Here is a 21,811-nt window from a genome sequence, read left to right as displayed (position 1 = left end):
TGCTGGTTAATGTCTCAACAGGTAGAGGGAGTCAGATGCATTAACAGGCACTTTGTTCTCAACTCAAAGGATCAATATTGCAACTGCACGACGCCAGCAGAAATTTAAACAGTTTTACTTCTGAGGGTTATCTACAGGCAAGAAGTAAAGGACGGATCTGCAGGAACTCGGTTCCTACACGGTGGTTACAGGACTCCAGAAAAACAATTTAAACTCAACATAGCCCTGTGTATGTGTGAGTGTGTGTGTGTAAAACTGTGGCAACAAATGGCATCTTAACCTGACATCTTTTCTATTTACTTATCTAACATCTTAACCATGCAGAGGTCAGTAGTGAATTAACGCTGGGCAACTGCTCCACATAGGGAATCGTTCCCAACACCCACTGCCGTTGGAATAACTGCAGGCAGGGAGAAGTGAAGAAATGGAAGACAAAGTACAGCAGACTCTATTTTTCAAAGTTGGCTGCAACCATCTCTCCCTAGGCCACGTGTTCTTCAGCAAAGTGACCCTGACACTCCTCCGTCAAGAGATCGAGTCTGTATCTCCACCACTTGAATCTGGGGTGGCCCTCTGGCTTCTTTGACCACTAGGATATGGAAGAAATAATGTGGTGCTGGCTCCAGGCATACAGAGTGCTAATACTATACCCCTGCAAAACAGAAATAGTAGCTACCAGGGTGCTGTTTATGTGGCTGTCTTCAGTTTAAATAGGTCTTCTTTCCCAGCATATTGTGTTTCCTGCTTCCGGGGACACTGGTTTCTTGGTCACCACACTGTGCAAAGCTTCTTGTGGGCACTGTGATTGACAGTCCCAGCTGAGTTCAAAGCTGGTGCCCAGTAACAACTGCCAATCATGTGGGGGAGCCACCTTGGACATCCCGCCCACTGAGCCTTTGCGTGACGCCAAGCCAATCCCAATACCACCTGACACCGTCTCCTAACAGACTTGAAGCAGGAAGCGCCCAGCTGAGTCCATGCAACCCTCGGCACCATGAGAGATAATACATTGCTATGAAGTCAGTAAATTCTGGGGTTGTTTGTTACACAGCAATAGACAACCAAAACATGTAACTTGAGCGACAGAGTTGGGGTGAGGGCTAGAGACAATAAAGAATCTGCCCCCTCAAGTGTCTTCTACCATAGTTGCCCTTATCTGCTTATGAGGAACTCTTCAAAAAAAAACAGCACTCCACATTCCACAGCACTGCAGAGAGAGAAGGTGAAATGCACTTGAAACCAACAATGTGAAAAACACAATAAGCATCTCACTAGACACACCATTTTAAGGGTGCTAAAATCACTGCTCGGAGCCACAGCGATGGGACAATCAAACCGAATATTTAAGATCTGAAATCTTAAAAGCCTTTTAAAAATGTAAATAACCTTATCCACTTTAAGTCTCTATTTCAGAGTAATAAAAAAATGCATTAGCCAAATGCATCGCCTCTGGCACCGATCTAGGATAAAATTGCTTAAATCCCAAGACCGGCCCCCACGGCTCCACAGTAATTGGATGGCCACACCTGAGAAGCTGGCTAAGGAGGTCAAGCCCTTACGGAGTTTTCCTATTTTCTTTCATTTTTCTTTCCTTCTCTCTGTTTCGCTTACTCTCCGATACACACTAAAGCAATGGGTAAGAGCAAGTGTCATTATGCAAGGACTGTGGTCGCATGAAGGAGCACATCCAGACAGTCGGGAAAGGGACCAGACCTCATTAGGGAGAGGAGAATGAAAAACAGGCTGTGGCCACACAACAAGTGGGTTTGGGGCCCCGTCCTCTTGCAGATTACTCAACTGCAAAGTGATAGTGCGTGCCATTCAACACTCGCCAGACAGAAAGGTCTCAAGCATGTCCAGGGCTCAGGAACCACAGGTGCCCACCAGGACCTGGCTTCACCTCTGAGCTCTTCACTGCGGGACATGACTTCACTCCCTGCCTCGGTCCCTCCAGATTGGACCCTCATACTCAGCCCACGTTGTGCTCATGTTTTCATCCAATATGTACTTAGCACCTCCTGCACTAGGGGCAGAGAATATGGCAGTGAACAAGTCAGACATGGTCCCTGTCTTCACTTGAGCAGACATACGAGTGGAAAAGACAAATAAAAAGCAAACCAACAAGCAAACAATAAAAACACTTAGAGAGTACAGACAGCGGTGAATTAATACAGGAAGAAATAGGAGATGTGACAGAGGGTGGACTATACAAGAAAGGCTAGTCTAGGTTAGGTGGCTGAGGGAAACTTCACAGAGGTGGTAGCATTTAAGCTAAGGCCTGGAAGGGGAAAGGGATTTGGAGGAACAGCATTCCAGGCAGAGAGCTCAGCATGTGCAAAGGGCCTGAGGTTGGAACGGAACTTGGCATGTCCTAAGAGGTTAAAGGGTGACCGGTGGCTTGATAATAGAGAAGGAGGGGAGCGAGGGGTGGGAGATGAGATGAGAATGAATGCAAAGGTTTAATGCAAAATGGCAAAAAGTTTGACTTTCAGCTCACGAGCAACGGGAAGCTGTTGAAGAATTTTACGTGGGAGGTGGACAAAATCTGGTTGATGATTCCAAAAACTGCCCTGGCGTTAGGACAGTGCTCATCCTCTAAGCCAGCGATTCTCAACCTGTGGGTTGTGACCCCTTTGGCGGTTGAATGACCCTTTCACAGGGGTCGCCTAAGACCATCCTGCATATCAGATATTTACATTACGATTCATAACAGTAGCAACATTACAGTTATGAAGTAGCAACGAAAATAATTTTATGATTGGGTAACAACACGAGGAACTGTATTTAAAGGGCCAGAAAGTTGAGAACCACTGCTTTAGGGGGAATGGTGACTAGGACAGGAGAGACTGGGGCATACAGAGGCTAATACTATCCTAACCAGGGTGCTGTTTATGTGGCTGTCTTCAGTTTAAATCAGTGGTTCTCAACCTTCCTAATGCCGTGACCCTTTAATACAGTTTCTCATGTTGTGGTGACCCCCAACCATAAAATTATTTTTGTTGCTACTTCATAACTGTAATGTTGCTACTGTTATGAATCGTAATGTAAATATCTGATATGCAGGATTTATTTTCATTGTTCGCGACCCACAGGTCGAGAACCGCTGGTTTAAATAGTTAAGGTACATGTCCTTTTCTGTATACAGGGTGGGGCAAAAGTAGGTTTACCGTTGTTCACAGGGAAAATAACACAATAATTAATGATACAAGAATAAACTGTTTTGTGTACTCATAACTGTAAACCTACTTTTGCCCCATCTTGTATACGGCATATCTCAATAAAATATATACTACAAATTGCTCTGGCTTCCCAGGAAATGGATTTTGGAGAAGAGGGAAGGAGGTTAAAAAGGAAACCTGTGGAGACGCCTGGGGTGAGAGCTGAGGCTGCTCCGGGTGGTGCTGGGAGCAGGGGAGAGGAAGACCAACAGAGGGAACCAGAGACCCCTGCCCTTTAGAGGTGGAGGCCTCTCTCCTGACCCCACACCTCCCGGCTTCCCGGAAAGGCACTCCACCCCTGTACTGGCCTCAGGGACTCAAGCCCCATCCTCTCGAATGGGTAGAGTGGAGGGAGAAACTGAGATAATGCAAGAGAAACCCACATTTTCCCACCAACAACGAATCCATCGAGTATTTGTGGAGCACCTCCTAGGTCTCAGTTGCTGGGAAAGGCTGGAAAAGAAGAAAGGGGAGGCTAGGAAGGGGAGGGACGCACAAGCTATAACGTGGACAGGGTGAGTCAGGGTAAGGGGTAGCGAAGCAGCTGGAGAGGCCGGTGGTGACCGGGAGTTAGCAGGCACCTGAGACCCTCTGTGTAGCCTGGGCACAGAGAAGCGAGTCCCTGCTCACCCGCCTCCCACCACTCCTCACGTCGGGCCTGCTGTGGGACCCCTTCAGTTCTTCGCTAGAGAGCTGAATAGCTACTGCTTTAGTTCTCCGCTTGAGATCTGGACTCCGTGAGCTGTTTTAAAGAACAGAACCGTTTAAAGAAGAAAAAAATAATCTAGTGAAAGGAAAACCTCAAAAGCAGAGAGCTGGAGAGCCCTGGCCCTGGAAAGGATGGGAACAAAGTGATCTCAAGAAAAATATGCATAATGGATTACTCTGAGAACTAATCACCTTTTGAGAAAGAGGCCATGCTAATTATTCCTGGAGTGGGCAAACAGCTCTTGAAATGAGCCCCTAGTTTCCAGACTGCCGGGCTTAGTCGTCAGCCACAGCATCTGTTTAAGATACAGAAACCCATTTGCATGCCACGGTTCAGCGCCAGGGGGGCATCGACTCATCACCAGGCAGGACAGTTAACCTTTTCCTGAAAATGACATTCTCTTCCGACTTCCCTCCCACGCCGGGTGGGAAGTCTCCGATCTCCATGAACGGCAACACGTCCTCATATGTAGATGAAGGTGCAAAAAAGGGACCCAAATTACATCTATTGATTTAGCAGAAACGAAACCCACACTGATAACAGAGGGCCAGAACGTTCTCGCAGCATATGACCAGATGACATCTAGCATCTCTCTCGAATCTGAGGATGAGCGATTTTTATCTGATTGGCTAGAAGGCAAAATGGTGGGAACACTTGTAAGCTACACTTCAACAAACACATCCCTATCCGAAAAGACAAATGCAATCTACCCAGGACCAAAGGGTTCCAAGAACCATTGATGGGAGACTGCAGTCTCGCATGGGGCTCCTCGGTGCTTACAAACAGGGGAACAGAAATTTTCCAGATGGCATAATGAGAATATGCTTGCCTTAAAAATCAGAAATGGTTCATTTCTTTCCACTCCATTCTGTTCCATGCTGTCATAGAAAGGTCATCAAAGGGTCAGAAAACGAGATGAAGAAATAATGAAATTTGAGGCTGTCTACGCGGAGGGGAGGACACGTGAAAAGAAAGGAAGGCAGGCAGGAAAATGGAACATTGTTTCAAAGTAAGAACCTAGTGAGTCTGAAATGAAAGTAAAATCAATGCGGAAAAGAAGGGAGCTCCCTCCACTAGTTTCCAGGAGTCTGTACAGATTCAAAAAGGATTATTTTATAAGTGAAATTGAAATTCAAAAGTTGGATAGGGAGATTCAGACACAGCCTTTATTAAACCCCTGTGGCCCACGGAGACTTTCAAAATAAAGACCGTGGCTGCTTTCCCTACCCCTAGATGGTTGGGTTTCTGGATGCAACTCATTCATGATATAAATGTGTCTCCTGCTTTAATTAAACTCGGTCTCTCATCAAGGGAAGGAGAAATAATCCCAATCTAACATCTCGCCCGTGATAAACTTTGCTGTCTCTCTTCTGTTTCCAAATGAATTTGGCTTATTAAAAAAGTAATGAGTTATTAATTAACTCTACAGTCATACAAAGCTGTTTAATTCTCAATCTAATTAGCAGCAATCTGTTGAAGGGTTCTAATGATTATTTTAAATTTGCTAACAGAAACATCTTTTCACTTTTCATAAGTTATTTATAGCAGAGCTCACACTGGATCCTGCTTGGTTTTTAATTTGATAATATTTTTATTAAATGCTCCACGCTTTTCCCATCTGTGACAGGGTTTAAAACTGTCACCATTGGAGCCCTACCCAGTCTGGCTCAGTGGACAGAGTGTCGGCCTGTGGAATGAAGGGTCCCGGGTTCAACTGCGGTCAAGGGCATGTTCCCAGGTTGCGGGCTCAATCCCCAGTAGGGGACATGCAGGAGGCAGCTGATCAATGATTCTCTCTCATCGTTGCTGTTTCTATCTCTCTCCTTCTTCCTTCCTCTCTGAAATAATGATACATTTTTTTAAAAAAACTGTCACCGCCCTAACCGATTTGGCTCAGTGGATAGAGCATCGGCCGATGGACTGAAAGGTCCCAGGTTCGATTCTGGTCAAGGGCATGTACCTTGGTTGTGGGCACATCCCCAGTAGGGATTCTGCAGAAGGCAGCTGATCGATGTTTCTCTCTCATCGATGTTTCTAACTCTCTATCCCTCTCCCTTCCTCTCTTTAAAAAATCAATAAAATATATATTTTTAAAAAACTGTCACCATTGGAAAGCCCAGAAACAGTACCCTATCATGCATGGCCAACCTATCTTTGAAAGAAGCCCCAGAGAATGAACTCTGTGAGGAAGGGGAACTGTCCTCCTGATGTAAGTCCCAAGGAGACAGAACTCAAGTGCGGACTTAAAGCTTCCAGGGGGAAGACGGGAGGCTTGGCGGTACTGGTGGGGTTGGATGGGCAGGGCGGGAAGCTTGCCATGCCACCTATAGGAACATAATTTTCATAACTGATGCAGTATAGAGCATTCCTGAACCTCTTGTTTAAGAAACAAACACACGTTGTGTCACGTTTCATTTCTGTGTAGCATTGTTGCTGTAACCACTACAGTAAAATGTAAAAACATCAAGTGATATTTTGCATGCATGCTCTTTATAATCTGCATTTCTATCTATATACATTAGAAGTGAATATATACATGTTAAAGTAAAGGGCTATCTACTCCAAACTATGGATCAAATAAATACACACACATACACAAGCTCCACATAAAATCAAATGTGTTTATAGAGAGGCATTTTTATTCTGCCCTATAAAGTATAAGGGATTAGATGATCATCAGTGTGCCACTCTACTTCTCTGAGATCTAATGCGAGGTAAATCTGTTCTGCAGTCTGTATCACTGTTTAGAAATATCCAGAGAAAGATCTGAGGGAGGAAGCAACAGGTTCATTAGCTCTCCCCTAAAATCTAAGGGGAAGGGAAACCATTTCCTATATCACCCCCATCCCTCCTCCTGGGTATATGAAGAGGCAGTATGCATAGTGGTTAAGAAGCTGAATTCTAGAGCCAAACTTCCTGGATTTGAACCCCAGCTCTGTATGTACTAGCTGTGTGCCTTTGGGCAAGTTACTAAACCTCTCTGTGCCTCCGTCTACTCATATAATAAAATAGGAACAATAACAGTATACCTACTTCATAGGATTAAATTAACTAATATTTCTAAAGTGCTTAGAACAATTTCTGATACATAGTACAAGCTCTATTATTTCCAAACTAGAGGATCGATACACGAAATTCATGCAAGAGTAGGCTTAACTTCCTTCCCCTAGCTGCCAGCACTGGCTTCCCTCTGGCACCGGGACCCAGGCTTCCCTAGCAGCCCCAGGTTAGTCCAGAAGGACGTCCGGAAGGATGTCTGGTCTAATTAGCATATTACACTTTTATTATTATAGAGATAAAATTAACTCTGCTAGGAACTTCTGCCTATAGAATACACAAGAGTTGGGTACACTGCAAGGCCATTATCCCACTGATAACAGCAAATTTTTTTTTAAAGGAAATCCAGAAGTTCAGCCCGGCCAGAAGTTTGATGGTTGAGCGTCAATCCATAAACCAAGAAGTCATCAGTTCCATTCCAGGTCAGGGCACATGCCCAGGTTTGGGGCTAGATCCCCAGTAGGGGGCGTGTAGGAGGCAGCTGATCAATGTTTTTCTCTCATCAATGCTTCTACCTCTCTATCCCACTCCCCTTCTCTTGTCTCTCTCTAAAAATCAATAAAAACATATTTTTAAAAAGGGAAAGAAAAGCCAGAGCTAAAATTACAGAGAAAATTTAGTCACAGTGTAGAATTTCTTGTAGACAGTTTTTTTCAGTTTCTTTTTTGAGAAAACATAGGTAGGGTGCTAAATTAAATGGCTTACATTAGAACTTTAACTAGTGTTATTATTTATTAAATGTCATTATTCATTAAAATGCTAATAATTCACTAGGTTTTTAAAAAATTAAACACAGGACCTTGAAAAAAATTAAAGTTAAATAAGTAAGTTGCATAGTAATGGCTCGGAAAGCCTGGGGAAGCATCTTCTAGAAACTAGTTATTTATTTATTTTTAAAATGTGCTATAAACGGTGTTAATAATAACAGTAATAATACCCGCATTTATTAAGCATTGCCCACATGCCGGGCCCTATGCTCGGCGGGTTACACGACCCTCTCGCTGCAGGCGTAGATGCGCGCAAAGCTTTCACGGCGATAGTCCTCTCCTCTCAGGCTACTTCTCTCACATCTCCTCTCCCCAACTGCTCAGCTCCTGGAGCCAGGGCCCTGGGCAGGACAGCTGGACACTTCTTGGGAGGAGATGCCTGATTCCAATATCCCTGCCTGAGAAGGTCAGGCAGAAGTGGAGAAGGTGCCAGGAGACACACGGACAAGCAGGTGGGTGAAATCTTGTGTAGCCCATAAGCTAGAGGCCAAAGTCCTGCCATGGGCCTGTATGTCCAGTTCGTCAAGGTCAGAGTGTGGCACTTAAATCCAAAGCCCACAGCTATCTAGGAGTTCTCCACTCTGTCTATGCCCCCCAACTGGAGATCCTGGGTCCCCCTGGTTACTCCATCAATGATACCTTTTTTCTGTCAAAGGCCATTTGGATATTTTTTTTTTAGAAATTTTTTAACTATATCTTTATTGATTTCAGAGAGGAAGGGAGAGGGAGGGAGAGATAGAAACATCAATGATGAGAGAGAATCATTGATCAGCTGCCTCCTGCATGATCAGGGATTGAACCCGCAACCTGGGCATATGCCCTGACCGGGAATCGAACCGTGTCCTCCTGGTTCAAAGGTCGATGCTCAACCACTGAGTAACCATGGCTGGTCCCATTTGGATATTTATAACATCATTTGCGTGCCATACAAAATTATCAATTTAAAAGTCAGCCTGCTATATTTGGTCAAATTTTAATTAACTCACCCCTAATGCCATGGCAGGGCCACACCAAATGATTTTGCGGGTCTTATATGGCCCTCAGGCTGGCATTCCCCAACCCTGGCATAGAGCATGGTTCTCACTCAGGGGCAATTCTGTCCCCCAGGGGACCCCTGGCAATATCTGGAGGCATTTGGTCGCCATGACTGGGGAAGGGAACACCTAGTGGGGAGTGGTCAGAGATGCTGCTGAACGGCCTACAAAGCACAGGACAGACCCCCACAACAAAGCACTGGCCGGCCCTAAACGTCAATTCAATTTCCAATTTCAGCCAAAGATGAGAAACCCTGCCCTCGGGTGGCTTACAAACAGCACAGCCTTTGAGTCCGGGCAGGCTGGCTCATAGCTTCTCTACAGGCAGTCAAATAGCCTTGCACAGGTAAAACCCCTGAGCTTCCCTTTACTCATCTACAAATTAGGAGTCTAATAAAGTCATGTGAAAACCCCCTGACAACACTGCAAACTCAGCAATCTGCCGCTATCAACATCTCGGGCGTGTCCTCAAAGAGTAATGCAATCCATTTTCTGTCCCTACCAACTCCAGGTACTATCTGAAACCTTATCTCAGGGTAATGAGTTCCAAACAGTGTATCTAACTGATCCTTGCAGGGGGCTGAACTCATGCCTTTGGTCTCATCAGCTCCACTAAAGAATCTACTGAGCTGCACAAAGGAAGGTAGAAAGCATAGCTTTTCCATTGAATAACCTCCAGCAGCTGACTCAGCACTATCACAGCTCTTCAACCACAGGCCCAGCCCTCTAGAACCATGAGTCTGGACTTCCACATAGAAACAGTGACTTCCAGATACCCCACTGGGCCAATCACTAATGGTTACAAACCAGAACACAAAGAGATGGTGGGGGATTCATTAAATGTTAACATGAATATCGTGAAATCAGCCCTGACTGGTTTGGCTCAGTGGATAGAGCATCAGCCTGCAGACTGAAGGGTCCCAGGTTCGATTCAAGGGCATGTACCTCGGTTGTGGGCACATCCCCAGTAGGGGGTGTGCAGGAAGCAGCTGATTGATGTTTCTCTCTCATCAGTGTTTCCAGCTCTCTATCCCTCTCCCTTCCTCTTTATAAAAAAAAAATCAATAAAATATATATATTTTTTAAATATCGTGAAATCAATGACATCATAGGACTGCACCAAAGTCTAACAATTACTTACCAGACTTTCCTGTGTGATTATAAATAATACAACGTTCACCCCACCGCCTTATTCACTCGGGCAATGTCTACTGTGCTTCTTAGCTCACACATGACCTCCCCCAGGAAACCCTACAGCTGGGCCCTCACCCCAGGTCTAGCCACCCCTTTGTGTTACAGTAATGCATCAGGGCTTACTACCATCACCACTGCTTTCCTGCTTCACCATAATAACCTCTTTCTTTTTCTACCACACGTCTGTGAACTCCTAATGACAGAAAATACATTTCTGTCTGGGTCTATGTTTGCAACAGGTGGTATGGGGCTAGTACATGCCACTGTTGAACAGCTACCAATTGTGGTTTCCATGAGGGTTAAAACATGGCTGCATCAGATAGCTCTTGCCACAAAAATGCTGGAAACTTAACTCAGCGGCTAAAACAAAAACATACTCTGTGTTTGCACATCTGTAGGCTGTCTGCTGGACAACTGAGTGTGGTACGGCTCAGCTGGGCTTAGCTTGAACCTCCAGTGGGGTCCAGGTCTCTTCCACATGACTCTCAACCACCTTGGACCAGTGGACTAACCACTTACATTCTTCTCGTGGCAATGACCAAACACAAAAGGGACATCTGTACTTTGTTGGCTTAAGGAAGTCACATGGTTGATGCCAACCACACCAGGTGGGGAAGTAGGCTGCACCTCTACTGGGAGGAAGTGCAAAGTCCCGGGCATAGAAGGTGGGATGAAGAATTGGGGGCAAGGATCCACTCTAGCATCACAACTCTTACATGGAAAAGAGGGGCCCGTTTCCACACTTTTAGAGTCATGTGTAGTTATGGAATGTTTACCCCAAACTCCCACTGGCAGGAGCTAATACCTGCATTATTCCATTGCAGTAGCCAGTCCTTTGCTGGTCCTAGCTATTCATTAGCCCAAGGTCACACAACCGGAGAGGAGTAATGATATACACAAACCAAGGTCTGTCTACTTGAAAGCTCCCTACACTTCACTGCTCCCAGCAAAACCTAGTCCGCATGGAAAGGACAGTGTCTGAGGCTCTGCTCCAATCATGCTCTCTTGTCCCAAACTTTGTTTGTGAAGTATTTTGGAAGCAATTCGGCACAGTCCAAAGAATGACTAGTAGGTGGGAAAAACAGCAAAGGGCCAGCCTCAGGAACTGAGCCACATGGCCAAGGTCAACCCCTATCCACACACAAAGGAACAGACCCTCTCGGACATTCTGTGAGCCAAGTACAAGGCATTCTTATGCAGAATCAGCTTCAGAAAAAGAGGTCATTTTAGTGACAAGAGCAAAGAGCCTGTCCTACACTCATATGACAAATGCTTCCAAAACATTCTCGATGAAGCTTCAAGTTGTGCAGTGCCGGGTTCTGCTCTAAAACACAGACAACACAGATAAAAATCACCCCAATCTCATGTGAGGTCACCCTGGCTTTTTCCCAGGGAAATCTAAAACGATGTGTGTGAAGATCAAAGTGAGAGGCCTGAATCTTCTTGTTCCTTTAGTAACAGTGTAGCATCCACATTCAACAGTCAGCTCAGAGTACAGAGGTTGGGCCCATCCCCTACCACAGAAAAACTTTGATTTTAGAAGGACAATGCACTTATCTATCATGACTTCAGAAATAAATATTTTGTGGCTGGTAAAAATTCGGCAAAGTTTTTCTGCAAAGGGCCAGATAATAAATATTTTTAGTTCTGCCACTGTCGCGTGAAAGCCGCCACAGACTATACATACAGGAATTTACGTTCCAATAAAACTTCATTCACAAAAACTGGGAGTGAGATGACGTTTTGGCCCATGCGTTGTACTTTGTTGACCCCTAACCTAAAAAGATGAGAATAACTCTGGTCAGTGTGGCTTAGTTGATTGGAGAATTCTCCTGTCTACCTCAGGATGGCAGATTCAATTCCTGGTGAGAGCACGTACCTAGGTTGTGGGTTCAATCCCCAGTCTGGGCACATACTAATAGGTGTTTCTCTTTCTCTCTCTCTTCCTTCCTTACTTTAAATTCAATTTAAAATTCTTTTAATTAAATAAAAAGATGATAATATATTTGGCTAAAATTCTAGAAAATTGTTTAAGATCTTCAAGAAGACAATGAAAATGTATAAAATTTCTTCAGCAAAGTCTGATTTAAACAAAGCCTCCTAAACACCTGGGGTAATCATTTAGTCCTTTTTATAGGTTGATAAGATGGAAAACTCAATTCCCATTTTACAAATGGAGGTGCTGAGGCTCCCTGAGCTTTGCGACCCACCCAAGATCACACAGCTAGGATGTGGTAAAGCCAGGATTCCAACCAAGGCCTGTGTTAATTCTGGTTCAGTGATTTTTTTCCAGCATAAGTGTTGCCATTATGCATCCTGAGCCTAAAATGGTTATAAAGAATAATCAGAAAATGCCACTTTTAGTCTAAGAAAATCATCAGTATGAACTCAAATTTATGAGTAAGATCTTCATTAAAGCCCTTTTTACAATACTGTAAAATTAGAAACAATCTGAGTGTCCAATATTAAAGGGAAGTTTGAACAAATTATGATTCAGCCATTGGAAATAATGTTAATGAGAATATGCAATAATATTGGAAAATGTTCACAATAATGATGTTAAAAAATAACCAGAAAGCAACACAGTGGCTAAATCTTCACTCTATTGTTTAGCATGTATATTACAAAAGCTCTGGAAAGAAAATGCTACTTGTTTATGATCAGTTGGCCCTCCCTGGCTTAGGGTTAGCAGGTAATTTTATTTTTTGTGTATTTCTGGTTTTGCCATGTTTTATTCAGTATATATACTTGACTTAAAATTGGGTAAATATGTTTTTTAAAAGCAATTTTTCCCTAATTATTTTCTAGCTCTCGCCTATGGTTCTGCTTTATGTCTTTTCTTATGGGTAATTTGTACATAAATGAAAATTATAAAAGCAACCTTTCCATCCTCTAAATTCAAGGGAGGCTCCCACGCACAATCCTTAACTACAAGCTGCAGCATAAACCCGGGTTCATATCTCTAATCTTTAAAAGGCTGAAGCTGTGGTCCTTCGAATGTTCAGAACTACCTTCAAGAGCAAGGCAGACGTACCTGAATCCAGTCCTGTTTACAAGACTGTTGAGTAAAAATAACTTGTGTCAACATTCATCCTTGCTAGGGTTACTAGTTAAAAAAGAAATAAACACCTTACCACTAATATTATGAATACTATCCCAGTACCATTTGCAATGTGTCTGATTGGATCTGTGTGGTTTTTCATTTTGCCCGAGAGGTTAGCAATGAATGTGTCAGGAGTTTACTCCCAGGACCTCATAGCAAGGTAAGAAAAGCAGGTATGAGACCAGGCTTGAGTCCCCAGCAAAGCCACTTAGGAGATGCGTGACCCAGGACGAGCCATTTACACACTCTTCGGCTTAGCATCCTCACCCTTAAACCAGGAATGGTAACCACACACTTAACACCTGCCAGAGTCCTGAGGATCTAATAGAAAATGAACATCATGAACACATTAAATATCACAGGGGTTCCTGCCATAACTGCCGGGCATAACACTGGGGTTGTCTCCTTACCTACCACTTTCTGATCTGGATTTTAAAAAATAATTTCCTTGGAAATTGGTTACCTACTTCTATACTGGAGGCAGACACTGTGTGAGTGCATGTTGCTGTGTGTGAGTGTGTGTGTGTGTGAGTGTGTGTGTGTGTGTGTGTGAGAGAGAGAGAGAGAGAGAGAGAGAGAGAGAGAGAGAGTGTGTGTGTGTGTGTGTGTGTGTGTGTAACCCTTGCTTTAATCAGTTGTACGGAAATGGGAGTCAAGGATATGTGAAAACAATTCTTCTAGCCAATGTCAGTCCTATTGTCCCCTTAATCATGCTTTTTGGAGTTTGTTTGTTATTGTTGTTTTAGATTTTAGATTTTTTTGGAAGAATGGATTTTCAACTTTCTTTTTTTAATTGAATTTATGGGGGTGACATTGGTTAATAAAACAATACAGAGCTTTTTGTTTTAGTATAAACATTTTGCATAGATATTGTAAGTAAATGTACTGATATAAGCACACATCCAGAAAAGTGAAAAAACATGGATAGATTGCTTAATAAATTTTCACAAACACTTGGGTAATTGCCATCCAGATCAAGAAATAAAATACTACCAACCTCCCAGAAGCACCCTTTGTGGCTCTTCCCAGTCAGCATCCCCTCACCCGCTCAAGGTACCTACTCTGTTGACTTCTAGCACCACAGGTAAGTTGCTGCCAGTTTTAGAAATACTTATTAATGGGATCATACACTACTTTATCACCTGTGTCTGGCTTCTCCTGCTCAAAGTTAACTGAGATTTCCTCACTTTGCTGCAGGTGGTAATTCATTATCTTCACTGGACGCTATTCCTTTGCCTCAACATAGCATAATTTATCCATCCTACTGGGCATTAGGGCTGTTTCTAGTATCCCTTGGTTTTCATGAATAATGATGTTGAGAACATTCATGTACATGTCTATGAGTAAATATATTTACCCATTTCAGTCAGGTATATATCTAAAAGTGAAATGGTACCTCACAGGTTATGCATATATTTAGCTTTACTGGACCTGCCAATCTTATGCTCCCAGGAGCACTGTATGAGAGTTCCAGTTGCTTGACATCGTCACCAACATTCGACAGCATGTCTATCATTTAATGAACCTGGCGCAGTGAAATTTCCTTGCAGTCTTATTTGCATTTCTGGATAACTAACGAGATTCAGCACCTTTGCATATGCTTAGTGTCCACATCCTCTCTGGTAAAATGCCTCCTCACGTCTCTTAACCACATTGCTTTATTTTTCAGAAGCAACTCGTGATTTACCTATGCTGAGCAGAAAGGAGTGGCAGGAAAAATAAAAAATGGTAGACATCTAGGAAAAAAATCACTTAAATTTATCTTTCAATTTCAGCTTTTATTCTGCTACTAAAATATGAATTTCCTGGAACTTTCTGAATTCATAACAACAATGCCATCCATAGAGAAGCTAGAGAATAATGCGAGCTGTCACGCACCATGTCGCAAGCATTTTGTTATCTCACATAACTCTGACATGTATTCTCAGGACAGCGCTCCCTTTTACAGATGAGGAAACTGAGGTTCAGAGAGGCTGAGTAACTTGCCCAACACTACACAGCTATTAAGTGACTGAACCACAATCCAAACCCAGGCCAGGGGCTCTGAAGCCTATGCCCTTGATCACCAAGCTATTCCTCAGCATTCCAGCATTCCAGTGTGTACTGAGCTTGGGCATGGCTCGGAATCCCCTGGAGGGCTTATTACGACAGACTACTGAGTCCCCCCTCTCACAGTCCCCAGTGAGGCCAGTGGGGTCACACTTTGAGAAACACTACTCACCAAGATGGCAGTCACGTCTTTCATTTCTCAGTATACAAAGGCCCTGCGCCAGTGCCTGGCAGACACCAAACATGTACCTGCTTACTGAATGATTCCTTTTCCCACCTGGCCCCCTCAGGCTGCTGCAGGCTAACGCGAGGGAATGCCGTGCCCCTCCGGACTTGATGAGAGCCAAGAGAGGGGTAAAGCAATGCTCTGTTTAGAATTGCTGCCCAACCAACGTGAAGGAAGCAAGTGCCTTCACAGATTCCCCGCCTTCTTTTAATCCACCAGGGAAGAGTCAAGCTGCTTCCTGGGTTGCACCTTGCTCCCAGGCAACGGAGCCCTTCTGTGTCCAGCGCCCCCAGGAGGCTACTGGTAGCTGGAGACAGTCCTGATGGATGGAATTCAGGCCAACATGCCCATGCGCTGCTGAGTGCATGCCCTACACGAGGTCTTTCAGGTCGCTGGCTGTAGCACACACTGTCAGCCGGCCCCTCAAACAAGTCTTCCCTTCCTCGCAGAGTAACAGCACCCCAGTTTTTGCCAAGCACTATGTTTCCCAGATAAAAGACTATTTTTCAGCCTCCCTTGCATTGTGACATACCCACATGATGAAGTTCTGAGCGATAAGATACAAGCAGAGGTAGACCTTCCACCGAGTCTTTTTTTTTTTAATCCTCGTAAGTTTTAATGAAAAGTGGAATGAAAATATATGAAAAACAATGGAAAGTTGAGTTTGGTCTTAATGAACTTGGAATCTTAGTAGTTCAATATAGAGAGGGCTTTTTCAGTATTGCTAGCAGCAAAGCCTATAAATACCCACGTTATCACTGACTAGAAATGGACTTCACATGACTACACATAATTAAGCAAAATGATTTATTTTTGCTTAATTGGATCAGTTGAATCATTTGGCATTAATAGTTTGGACATGAATTTTAGAAGCAAAAGTTAAAGGAGGCATTACAACATCATGTTTAGGAAGATAAAATTCTTCAGGTAGTATTTTGCAAACTTCCTTTTGTTGCTCTCACCACTTGAGTATATTCTCTGCCAGTTCTTCTGTCGCAGTCACCAAAATGCCCATCTTGGCTAAAGCCTTGCTCATTTTCTTTAGATTTGCATCTAAATGAGGAATATTTCAAATTGTCTCAAGATGGGTTTCTAATCTCTCAGTGAAAGCCACTGCCAAGTCCAACAAATGTCCCAGGTATCTGTGATAAACAGCTTCAACAGGCAGGTTTTCCTGGCACAGGGGTTTCAGCAGCCTTTGCCTGAGGGACCTCTTCTCATTCAGCACTGCTTCCAAATGATCATTCATGCTTTGCAGAGTATGACACTTCTGAGCCAAAAATGAAGGATGAACAATATCTGCTGTATCTTTTTCTAGTCTTAGAAGTTCAATTTCCAGGTTTTTCTGATTGATGTCAGCTTGAATATTTGTGATCTGCTAGAGCCTGGAGAAGTTCACAAAACAATGAGCTGATTTCTTAGGTCCATTTAGCATCTCCTGAGTGACTATCTCCAAAGTTACAAAAATGGCCCAGCAATACCCAGCAGCGTTCGGCCCAGACACCAGGTCCCAAGGGTTCGCCACAGCCATGGCTGAAACCCACCTCCCAGAGCGTCTTTTTAAAAGGGAAGAAATACACTCTTCTCTATCTCCATCCAGCGACTCCACATGCAATGGCTGGAACTTAAGCAGGCACCTTGGGCCGTGCGGTTGGGGCCACAAATCATGTGAATGATGAAGAAGCACATGGGAAGGAGCCCAGGAGCCTTCCACAACTCTTCAGTGCCCTTGGTGAGCTGGACTGCCTCCTCTGCGACAGTTTCACAAAAGGTAGACATTAACTTTCATGTTGTTTATGCCACAGTTATGTGGAGACTTCTTTGTTATGCAGCTGAACTTAGTCCTAACTAGTACATAGATTTGTAAATAGGCACTATGAGCCAGCTGGAAGACCACGTGACCCGGTTTGGCCTCCCTCTCTCATAGTATATCCCAAGCAAGTCACTTTAGTTCTCTGTACCTCAGTTTTGCAATCTGTACAGTAGGAAAAAAAAGTGCAGTGTGATTGCTTCAAAAGACTTTTGTGAGGCACAAATATTACCTAGTCCAAAGATGCCATATGAAATATAAAGCCCTCCCATATACAAAGGACTTTTGTTTCCTACAAATTAGATAATTTTTAATATGGAAATGCAATAGAATAAAGCCAGGTATAAAAAGTCTCTTCTAATTAAGTAACTGAATCAGACCGACAGTTTCTCTGCTCATCTCTGCCAAGTTGCCCCTCCCAATCCCATCCAGGTCATCCTTTATTTTCCAAATGAGAATTTAATTTTGCTCCAACACCATTACATCTAAATTAAATATTTATAGGGCTGAATATCAATTGACTTTTAGAAATAAAGATTTGAACTCTATGAGCTGAAGATCCATGATGGTGGCAAATTAGGTGGAAGCTACACTCACCTCCTTCCAGGATCAAACTGGAATTACAACTAAAATATAGAGCAAACAGCCTGAATAACCAACTGAAGACCAGCTGAAGAGAAGTCTTATAACCAAGAATTTATAGAAGAAGCCACATCGAGACTGGTAAGAAGGGTGGAGATGCAAAAAGGGCTGCCCTGCTCCCACGGGTGGTGGCTGAGATTCAGGAGGGATATGTCCGCTGCAGGGGGTCCCCTGAGAAGCATAGGGTTTCGACTCCAAGACAGGCTCCCCAGCCCAGAGCACCAGAGTCAGAGGAGGCACCCACATAATGTCTGGCTGTGAAAATCTGTGGGGATTCTATCTGCCAGGCAGAGACAGGAGTGTGCTAGAGATACAGGTGCCCTCTTAAAGGACCAACACACAAAATCTCCTTCATGGCCACTCACCCTGGGCTGCAGGGGAGGGAGGGCAGAGTGAACTAGTCATGTGAGGAAACACTGGGGTGTGTGGCTCTGGGGAGAGATTGAAGGAACAGTGCCAGGATCCCTGTGCTGATCATGCTCCCATATTGCAGACACCATCTTTCTTGGGTGGAGCACCCCTCCACACAGTATGAGCCTGGAGGAATGCAATAGCCACCCCCTCTGGGCTCCCTGTCACCCCACCCTGTGGAGCTTATGCCCTGCTGGAGAGTCAGCTACCTGGGCTGGGGTGTAGAGGTCTGGGCAGACTCAGGGGGTGTCACTGACTGAGTGGTGTGACTTGGAGTAGGCCATTCTCCTCACCTTTCGTGAACCTGACTGGCACCTACCCCTCACAGGAGATCTGCAAGCCCCACTCTCGGGGCTCCCTGCAGCTCCACCCTCCCAATTCCTGGTTTTAATTTGAATTTCTCTGATGATTAGTGATGCTGAGCATCTTTCATACGTCCATTGAATATTACCTGCCAGAATGGCTACCATCAATAATAAATCAACAAACAACAAGTGTTGGCAAAGTTGTAGAGAAATGGGAACCCTCGTACACTGTTGGTGGGAATGCAGACTGGTGTAGCCACTGTGGAAATCAGTATGGAGTTACCTCAAAAAATTAAAAATGGAACTGCCTTATGACCCAGTGATTCCACTTCTGAGAATATATCCAAAGGAAGCCGAAACACTAATTCAAACAAGTGTATGCAACCCTGTGTTCATTGCAGCATTATTTTAAAAAGCCAAGATTTGGAAGCAGCCCATCAGTAGATGAGTGGATAAAGAAACCTGTGATACATCTACACAACAGAATACTACTCAGTCATAAAAAAAAAGGAACTCTTACTTTTTGCAAGAGCATGGATGGACCTGGAGGGTATTATGCTAAGTGAAATAAGCCAGTCAGAGAAAGACAAGTACCATATGATTTCACTTAGATGTGGAATCTAATGAACAAAATAACTAAAAAACAAAATAGAAACAGACTCACAGATACAGAGAAGAGACTGACAGTTGTCAGAGGGGAGCAGGGGTAGAGGGGGCTGGGTGAAAAAGGTGAAGAGTAAAGCAAAAGAGACTCATAGACACAGACAACAAACAGCATGGTGATTACCAGAGGTAAAGGGGGTTTAGATAAATGGTGATGGAAGGAGACTTGACATGGGGTGGTGAACACACAATGCAGCATACAGATGATGTGTTGTAGAATTGTACGCCTGACACCTATATAATTTTATTAACCAATGAAATTTATGAGCTAACACAGAGTAATTCAATAATTGTAAATTTCACAACCGGGCTTTGTAATCAATTACTGTTTAATAATGATATAAATGCACCTTCTCCACAGGAGACCCTGGACAGCTATAAATTAGATTCTGCACACACAACGATCTGGCAACATCTCCGTACAGGCTTTGGCTCTCCCGAGGAGTAACCGAGGCCAGGGATTAATCCCAGGCTGGCTTCCCCCGGCCATGCATTTGGACCCCAGTGCACTCATCAGTCAGGCTGTGCTAAGACTAGACTTAATGAGTACTCACACAAAACATCATTGAGAAGATAAATCACCTGGAAGGAAAACCTCACAGACCAACTCAAAGAAACGCTGACAGTGTGTGGGTAACAGAGACAATAATTCATGCATTCAGCTATCCAACAGATAGTTATCAAGTGCCTACTAAGTGCCAGGCACCATCCTACATCAGTGTAAGAAACAAAGATACCTGCACTCCTAGAGGATGAGAATAAGGTGCAATGAACAATAAATGGTAATCAATATAAGTAAGCAAATTAAACTGGGCTCAACATCAATTGACTTTTAGTAATAAAGATATAAAATTCATCAGCTAGTACAGAGTATTAGGTCATAAAGGCTATGAAGAGAAACAAACTTATAAAGTATTACCCAAATTTTAAATATAAGGGAATTATAAATAAAGGTTCAAAGAAGAGAAGTAACTTGCTCAAAATCAGAAACTAACTTAGATTTGGGATTTTAATTCAGCTCTACCTGATGCCAAATTCTGCCCTCTTTCTACCTCCCACACTGAATGGGTGGATGAATGGCCAAACTTACTCCTGCTACTTTGACCTCATTTATCGCTGACTACAGCACAGAAATTCTTGTTCATAAGTTTCCCCTTCAACTATGCGTGTAACAGACTCTCTAACTCGGAAAATCAGGCTGAGATTAAAGAATGCTCAGTAATTAGAATGGACTATCAGTACTATGTAGCTATCCACCAGGCTTACCTCTGCACTGGGCTTGAGCAAAATTTCCCTTTTAATTTCTATGTGATAAATGTTGGCATTATTTTCACTCTGAAATAACCTTAAAGCAATGTGTTAATCACTGTTCATTTGAAACCCATTCTTTGTCGTCATAGGACCGGCCAACTATATGAGAATGCATTATAAATGCGGCTTCTATTGGGCCTGAGCTTGGTAAGGGGGTGCTGGGACCTTCGAGGAGACCTCTGTCACAAACCCACAGATCCTGGTAATTGATTAGAGAGCTTTTAAGTGAGCTCAGTGATTGCATTTTTGAATTCTTTTATATTAATTATTAAGAGCAAATTATGTTGTTGAAAGGAAGGCCATAGAAAGATGGTAATTTGATGAAATAGATTAGGGAGGCATGCTGGATAAGGTAATTGATTTTTAAAATGAAAGGCATTTGGGAGAAAGTTTGTCAAAATGGATTTAAACCACTGAAAACTGTGTACTTAGACACTATGTGTTCCTTGAAGATGAAAAGAAAGTAGCCGGTGATTTGGCAGAATCTGGGCAAAAATGAAGAAAAGGGTATTTTGTTTTATATAAAACAGGCCTGCCCACTGGCATAGTCATGCCTGATAACACCATCCCTGCATTGCTCTATCCAATCTTCCGTGGAAGAGTTCTCAGGAGAAAGATTTCACCTGAATGCTCTCATTTTCGTAGGCTGTCCCTTTTCATCAGAAACGCCAATGCCTCCCTATAATATGGAAAGATGTCACAAAAGTCAGAGCTCAGATTTTAGAATCACTGTCATTTAAACAGTAAACTTTTGTTCTAAGAAGGACACCAACCCCTCAATTGTCCTCCCCAATTTCCCACTCTCAGTAGGAGGCAAGCATCTTGTAATAGTAACAGCAGCAAGCAGAAGAGTAGGAACACTATGCACACCCATGGTGCTTACTAGTGGTAAATAAACATCCACTGACGCCCTTTGGTGGATCCTTATGGGAGGCCGGTGGGGGGACACTCAGCTGGCTGCTTGAGGCCACAGACTTTCTGTCCTAGAACCATGGCCCAATTTGTCTGTGACCTCGAGGAGAAGGTCCGGGCAGTGAAAAAACACTGCTGTGACTTACACGAAACCTGGAGGGGCCATGTTTTGGCACTATGCCAAGGTTGAGCTATTCCCCTGCTGAGATCCCTGCAGCTAAGAGAAAACAGTCAGGATGCTCAAACTGGCCGCTTCAAACAGCTCACAGCTAAGGAAGCTCTGTTGAAAGGTTTAGTGGCCACTGAGTTGTGGATGTTATTTAATGTCAGCAAGATCATAGGCAAGGGTGGGCTCACTGGCTGTAATGTCTGAAGACCAATCTTTAACATCTGTTTCTTT

At 43.6% G+C, this 21,811-nt stretch overlaps 1 protein-coding gene and 2 pseudogenes across 8 annotated transcripts in view; 1 reads left to right on the top strand and 2 right to left on the bottom strand.

The window, feature by feature from the left end:
• The window catches only part of PTPRT (protein tyrosine phosphatase receptor type T), a 960,656-nt gene that overhangs the window by 873,721 nt on the left and 65,124 nt on the right, over positions 1–21,811 (bottom strand). The gene's annotated exons all lie outside the window — the stretch shown is intronic.
• Positions 16,002–16,888, bottom strand: LOC132239050 (HAUS augmin-like complex subunit 2; annotated as a pseudogene).
• Positions 21,491–21,784, top strand: LOC132239049 (ATP synthase subunit g, mitochondrial-like; annotated as a pseudogene).

The sequence above is a fragment of the Myotis daubentonii genome, chromosome 8 (genome assembly GCF_963259705.1).
Source record: "Myotis daubentonii chromosome 8, mMyoDau2.1, whole genome shotgun sequence".
Classification (NCBI taxonomy): Eukaryota; Metazoa; Chordata; class Mammalia; order Chiroptera; family Vespertilionidae; genus Myotis; species Myotis daubentonii.
Note: the sequence above shows the minus strand (reverse complement) of the source record. Positions and strands in the feature narration are given on the sequence as shown.